General features: G+C 40.7%; 1 long non-coding RNA gene across 1 annotated transcript; it reads left to right on the forward strand.

Moving 5' to 3' along the window:
* Positions 1–236: 236 nt before the first annotated feature.
* LOC110362883 (uncharacterized) lies at positions 237–5550 on the forward strand. Its single transcript, XR_002420566.2, has 3 exons — positions 237–470; positions 2777–2941; positions 4951–5550. It is a non-coding gene; the product is annotated as an uncharacterized LOC110362883 (long non-coding RNA).
* The last annotated feature ends 1810 nt before the right edge of the window (positions 5551–7360 follow it).

Raw genomic sequence — 7360 nt, forward strand, 5'->3', positions numbered from 1 at the left:
GGTTACTCACTTACAGTCAAGTTAAATAACTATCGGTCTGTAAACAAAAAGCTAGAAAAAAATGGGTTATTTTCCACAGGTTGTTGCCACCATCTTTGTCAAAAGATAATATTTTTGTTGTTAGGTGCCTAGAATGACGTATGAGGTAGTCATCAGTGGTCATTATGATCTGGCATCTGTTTAGCTAACTGTTATTTTTCTAATCTTCCACAGAAGCTCCTTCAGTCATGGTCAAATTCCTCCAGTGTTTTCATCTTCAAGGAGCATGGTCAATGTGCCTCCTCTTACCCCTGAATGTGCAAAGACAATTGATATTGTCACTTTTCTGAGCAACCTTCAGAAATGTGTGCATGTGGTGGAAGGAAACAACCACAAAGAAAAGAACTTTTACATTCAGGGGAGAACAACATGTCAAAATTCCTTAAACCATGATAAATGTACCAAAATCATCCAGCTCTATCCAAACAGCGGTGAGTGATTGTGATTTATGACCGTGGAGATTTTTCTTAAGCTACTAGTTTTTGCAGAAGAAAGAAAGGTCACTGTGAGTTAGGGTGTACACAGCTTATCATTTTCTCCTCAGTCTGCTATTTCCTTTGAACTAGCCTGTACCAGATTGGAGACCTGTGCTAGGGGACTACCATTAATAATCATCATTATCGTCATAACCAAAAGAAAATAAGGGGCATATACGCATGCACTAATACTTAACAAGCATTATATCTGTGAACCTTTTGACACCACCACGTAAGTAAAGCCAGTTAGTTAGTTGATGAGAAAAGCAAATCCTAACAGGAGAAAAAATAGCTGATCCCTAAATTGGGCAACAAAAACTAAACTAAAGAAGTAGAATGGAAAAAAATTCAGCAATTTGCACTGTGTCAGAAAGATTGGCCAATCATTTATAGGTAACAGCAGTGCAGTCCAACAAATGATGATGAAAACTATTGCATGGAAAGTGGAAAAAAAATGTTCTCCAGCAACTCTTGTGTCTTTGCCACAGGTATAGTAATATCACAGCAAACCTCGCTTTTTGGTTGGTCACCTTAGGGATTGCCTAGTTGCAATAAGCAATGGCATGATGCCCCGTCCCTGGAGACGTCCCAGGCCAGGCTGGATGGGGCTTTGAGCAACCTGAGCTGGTGAAGATGTCCCTGCTCATGGCAGGGGTGGCACTGGGTGAGCTTTGAAGGTCCCTTCTAACCCAAACTATTCTGTGATCTACAAAAACACTTGGGCAAGGTCAGTAGCCAGAAAAGAGAAGCAACTAGAAAAATGTATAGTGACAGCTCCTGAGAACACTCACTTTCCAGTCATTTGCAACTTTCTAAGCAAAACATAATCTCATATGGAGGCTTCGATGAGAATTCAGTGCAATTTTCTTGCCTGCCATCTATTGCCCATGGCTAAAATAGAGTTAGACAGAAAGTATGGTTGAGGTGTCTGTTAGAAATCTATAAACCTCTGACTAAAATCTAAGCATGTGAATCTTAAGTAAGTAAATAACCACAGCTTTGAGGTTATTTGGAAATGCTCTACAGAAAGATGAAAGTCACTTTATACAGCACATAGTACAATATACTGATAATAAAACTTAGCTGGGACCTCCTTCTTGCTTTCAGTTTTGGGGCTTGATTTCTGTTAAGAAGTGGATTTCACCCAGTAGAATTAAGCTGACTGATATTTCCTTTTTGATTAAAAATAAGTAGAGTCCTGCATCTGGTCAGGAACAACCCCGGTTCCAGTATAGGTTGGGAAATTACATATTAGAGAGCAGTGTAGGGGAAAGGGACCTGGGGGTCCTGGTGGACAGCAGGATGACCATGAGCCAGCACTGGGCCCTTGTGGCCAGGAAGGCCAATGGCATCCTGGGGTGTATTACAAGGGGGGTGGTTAGTAGATCGAGAGAGGACCTCCTTCCCCTCTACTCCACCCTGGTGAGACCCCATCTAGAATATTGTGTCCAGTTCTGGGCCACTCAGTTCAAGAAGAACAGGGAACTGTTGGAGAGAGTCCAGCGTAGGGCGACAAAGATGATTAAGGGAGTGGAGCACCTCCCTTATGGAGAAAGGCTGAGGGAGCTGGGGCTCTTTAGTTTGAAGGAGACTGAGGGGTGACCTTATTAATGCTTATAAATATATAAAAAGTGAGTGCCACAAGGATGGAGCCAGGCTCTTCTCAGTGGCAAACAATGATAGGACGAGGGGTAATGGGATCAAGCTGGAACACAAGAGGTTCCACTTAAATTTGAGAAGAAACAGCTTCTCAGTGAGGGTGACAGAGCCTGGCCCAGGCTGCCCAGGGAGGTTGTGGAGTCTCCTTCTCTGGAGACATTCAAAACCTGCCTGGACATGTTCCTGTGCAACCTCACCTAGGTGTTCCTGCTCCAACAAGGGGATTGGACTAGGTCCCTTCCAATCCCAAACATACTGTGATACTGTGATCTCTGATGGTAACAAGAGAAACCGGGTAGGCAGGAGATACCAAGTGACATCGCATTAATTAACAAACACTGTCCGTTAGTATGCTAGGTGAAAATATAGAAGTGTGCTTGGAGCTAAATAGTTGGGCTAGGAAGACCTGGAAACGCAAGAAATTTGCAGAGTGATCTGACAGAGGTGTCAGAATGAAATGCTGTGGAGACAAATGGCAGACACCATTTCAGAATAGTGCAAAAGAAGGATGGCAATTTATTTGTCTTAATATTCTGACCGAAAACATTAACTCCATGAATATCACCTTCTGAATTATCTAATATTTTCTTTTATATCTCCAGTGATGGAGATTCCACAGCTCCCTCAAGCAACTGGTTCCAGTTTCAGTTTGTGCTGACAGTCTTGCAGCAGATCTCGCAGAAGATGAAAAGAGTAGGAAGATGCATCCCAGAAAACTGTGAACGAGCTAATGAAGAAGCAGAATGTGACAGGAGGTTGCAAACTAGGTAGAAATGTCCCGTTCACTGTTTTAAGAAAAATATAGGTCTGGAACAAACTCCTCAGAAGAGAAATCACTGTGTGAATTTGGATTCACACAAATGTGGAAACAACTCGAAAGAAAATAAAAATACTTTCTGAATTAAACCACCTAAAAACTTATTACAGAATCTATTGGCCTAAGATTTGTTACTGTCTTGTAGCTCACGTGCAAACCTAATTAAGATATTACACTGTGTGAACCCAAAATTTACTTGAGGAGTTTTGGAATAAATTAAATTTATTTCCCTGTGGATGTGTGTCTTCTGGTAGATTTGCTTTGGCTTTAAGCAAAGCTTAAACTATGCCTGAAGATTTTCTTGTGCTTGGGGCACCTGTAAAAACTTTCTCCCAAGTGTATTTTCCCATGTATGCCAAGATTTATGCTTATTTATTTTCCTATGGTGGCAGCATCTGTAAGATCCGTCTTCTGCTTTCAGCCAATTTGCATGAAACGTAATTATCTATGAGGCTTCAGGCTCTTCTGTCATTTTGGTTAATGAGCTCAGCAGTTATTGTTGTTGCACATACAGACATACACAAGGTGACTAAGGCCACCTACGCTTCATCTTCATGGGAAACTAGGGTACAAATGGAACAGTTAACAAAAAAGGAGATAGATGGATCATTTATTGTGAGGTAAGCAAAAAGTTTAGTTTGAAGAGACTGGTTTAAAAGGACATTTTCAAAGAGAAAGAGACCACTTGAGGGCAGAGTTTGAGGCAAGGTATTTCCTACTCTGTAGTCTATGTGAAGCATGTGATGATATATCACACATAGAGTAAAAATGGAGGAAAGCGACAAGATATGTGAGACTTGTGGGGGCAGCCGAAGAGCCATGGAGGACCTGCCTGCCCCAGGAGACACATGTGCTGTGAGGACATTTTCTCTTCAATGTAATGTGTGCATCATGAGCTGTGCTGCATGTGAGCCGTCGCCCCATCACAGCACCATGGCCCGTGAGCAAGCAGAAAGCCCAGAGAGGGACCCATCCCATTATCCATCCTTATATAGCAGAGTTGCCTGATACTTCAACAGCATTTTATGTGGAGGACTAAAATGGACACCACTCAGGACATTTAGTTATTTTTTGTGTGAAAATTCAAGTTTTCCCATTAAAGTCAGAAATTAATAATGATCACTTGGTTGTTCTCTTTTCAAATCTTTGGTAGAAAAAAACAACCAGCCAATGGAAGAACCATGTATATATCACTGTTAGCTCCAAAGTATTGGAGAGCCTAATGTACAGAAGGACCTTTTCCCTGTCTTTTCCTTGCTATAAACAATTCCCATCAGTTCAGACATTCAGAAGCACAAGTGAAGGCATGGACACCCATCCAAACTCATCTAAACTGTGCACATGAGAATCCTGGCCACTCAAGTACGAAGAAACTTATAAATTAGGATCTGAACTAATGAATCTCACTAGGAGAGGTCAATACTTGATGTACATACATTATCCAGATGCAGCCATGACTATGACAAAAATTTTCTTACCTCCAGAAATATGTGCCCTTAATCAATCTTGTGTAACAGTAGGATCAAGCGAAGCACTGTCCGTGCCCAGAATGATTTTTTGATAGAAAATAAAGTGGTGTTATTTCAAGACTGTGATTTTTCAGAGCAGACTGCAGATGGTATGAACACAGAGACATAAGTCAGTCTGCATTTAAATAGTTACAGATATTAATGTTTACCTAGCTGCATTAGAAAAATAATGATAATGGCTTTTCCTGTCAGGAGGGTGTTTCACATAACGGATCACTTTGCTGATGTGACTAAATACCTTTCTGATATCGATCCATGCAGAAAAAGAGAAAAAAACCTAGGAAAACTCTTCAAGGTGCTATGAAACAGCCAGGGAGGCAGCTTGAGGATGTGGCAATGTAGAAGAGAATTCGTGTCTTCAGAACTGACACAAAAAGCACTTCTGAAATTGCCAGATCTTTTTAGAAAGAGCTGTTTCTTCATCTTGTAGGTGTCTGCAGCTTCACATGTCCTTCTGGAACAGATATTTGACTCCTGACATGCTGAGACCAAGAAGAGACCTGCTGTAATATGTAAATGTTGGCTGCACATGGCAGCTGCCCCTCACCTGGGAACTCCTGTTAGACAATACCACTCTGTTAGGAGGTGTTAAGACTTTAGTCTGTATTCACAGGAGGCTCTAGCCTGGATACACCTGGCTTAGCTCACACACCCCACCTGCATCCCAGGTAAGCCTGTTCTTGGACCTGTTTGTTGATTTGTTGACAGGCAGGATGCAGGAGTGGGATTCATTCAGTTACATTGATTTCTGTAGCACAGTGGATATTCAGATGTGTTTCATCTCACTCCAAAATAGACGGGTACATTTTTTACCCTCTAAAACTCCTCAGTCTTATTAACTCCATCTTAATTAATTCCAAGGAAGCCCAGGGTAACTTACTAAGAAGTCTACCCTGAAGTCATCTGAAGTTAGATAAGGTGACTCCTGCCACAGGCTTCAAATTCCTTTAGCATTTCAGCATGTTTACTAGCCTTGGTAACTCTCTGTCCAGTGACTAAAAGTACAAAATTGAGTTGCAGGAGAACTGGAGTGGAATACAGTTAGGTACAGTTTCTAGGGAACTTTTTTTTTTTTTTTTTCTTTATTTGTTCATTAGTTAGTTAGTTTGGTAGTTTTTCAGGGGACATGGTTTCTGGTCCTGACTGTGCCACTGCTTGAGAACATGGCCTGTTGCTGGTTCCTTTTCATCTTTATGCCTCCTCTCTCTAGCACCTTTTCACTATTTGGACTATAAACCTGTCAAGCTAAGAACATTTTGTAGAGCAGAAGCCTCACTCAGGACCTGATACTATAATAATATAGATACTATAGTGATAGCATAATCTTTTTATGGCTTCACTCTTGTGTTGCTGTGCGGTAAAGAGCTTCATTCTCCTTGTGACCAGGTGTAATGCCCTTAAAGGAAATCTCGCCCTCAGTGGTGGCAATAAGGAAGCACTGATTTCTATGAACTGGTCAGAGAACAGGGGTGGGAGCTCCTGTATCCATTCTCAGATGTTTATCTTTAAGCTAGAAGCTCTGAAGCTTTATGGGCATTTATAACATTCTTGTACAGATTTCCAAGTGTTTGATAGGTCGTGAGCTCAGCTTGAAGATATCAGTTTCTATTAAACTTTTGAGGACTTGATGTCTTTGAGACCTGTCCCTCTGTATCAAATTGGATTGATGCTGTCCAAGCAAAGGAAGGACCAACAGACGCACACTCACAAAGCATGATGATGTAAGCTTTACTTCCTCAAGAAACCATGCAAATTCTGTCAGCCCTTTTCAGAGAAATTGAATTCTTGCCCAGTGCCCATCTCTGTCCTTTTCTCTTTTGTACTTTTTTGTGGTTTAAACCAGCATATGCCTATGAAAGTGCACTGAAGAGGTCTGGAAAAATCCACTACCCTGGGCAAAAGAAGCTGATGTCATTTATAATCTTCTCAGGATCATAATCCCAGCCTTTTAGGTGTGTAGAAGAAAGTGCCTTGCCTCTGTCATGAAGAATATATTAGCTGTTATCATGCCTCTGGCTTTAGGTCAAGCAGACTTCAAATACAGCAAATGCAGTGTATAGAAAGTAGCACTTCCCTTTTAGATTGTTTTGGCTTCTGTTACTTAAATTTCTCAGATGCTGTGGGAATATTTGCCAAGATCTCTCTTGGGGACCAGTTTGCAAATCAGAGGGGATGCTGGTGACATACTCCTGAATTCTTTTCTTATCCAATCCCTAGAGCACAGGTCTGCTCATCAGAATGTAATTTGAGTGCCACAGGTTTGCAGTTCATCAGCATAATAAAAGAGATTGTTATACACTAGTTTTTCAAGTCCATGCTATCTGACCCCAGTACTCTGGAAAAAACAGAGAAGACTGAGACAGAGACACACGAAGAGACATATGGGGAATATACAAAAAAGTGTGTTTTTATAGAAGGCCTGAGTATGAAATCAGATAGTAGGGGTGGGATTTGGAGGGTAGGGGCTCTGTTGCCTTTTAAGGGATGATGATGTTAATGTGACTTTCATTCACATAATGATTCATTCAGCTGTCCATCTTCTGAGAATATTGATTTCAGGGTTGAATTTTTATGTTACTGTATAGAGGATCTAGGGGAAAAGTTGGCTAAAAATTGTGTGGAAATTAAATCTCAAATTTCCCTGTTCTCTGTCAGTAGTAAGGGAGATTTGCTGCCCCACCTTCCACAGTATCCTTAAATTTTTGTAAAAAGTTTAATAAGATAACAAAAGAAAATAAAATTAATATATTAATAATACATATACCAATAATAACAATAATAACTATATATATATATATAAAATAAGCAATGCACAAGGCAATTGCTCATGAACTCCTATT

Source organism: Columba livia, chromosome 2 (assembly GCF_036013475.1).
Source record: "Columba livia isolate bColLiv1 breed racing homer chromosome 2, bColLiv1.pat.W.v2, whole genome shotgun sequence".
Lineage (NCBI taxonomy): Eukaryota > Metazoa > Chordata > Aves > Columbiformes > Columbidae > Columba > Columba livia.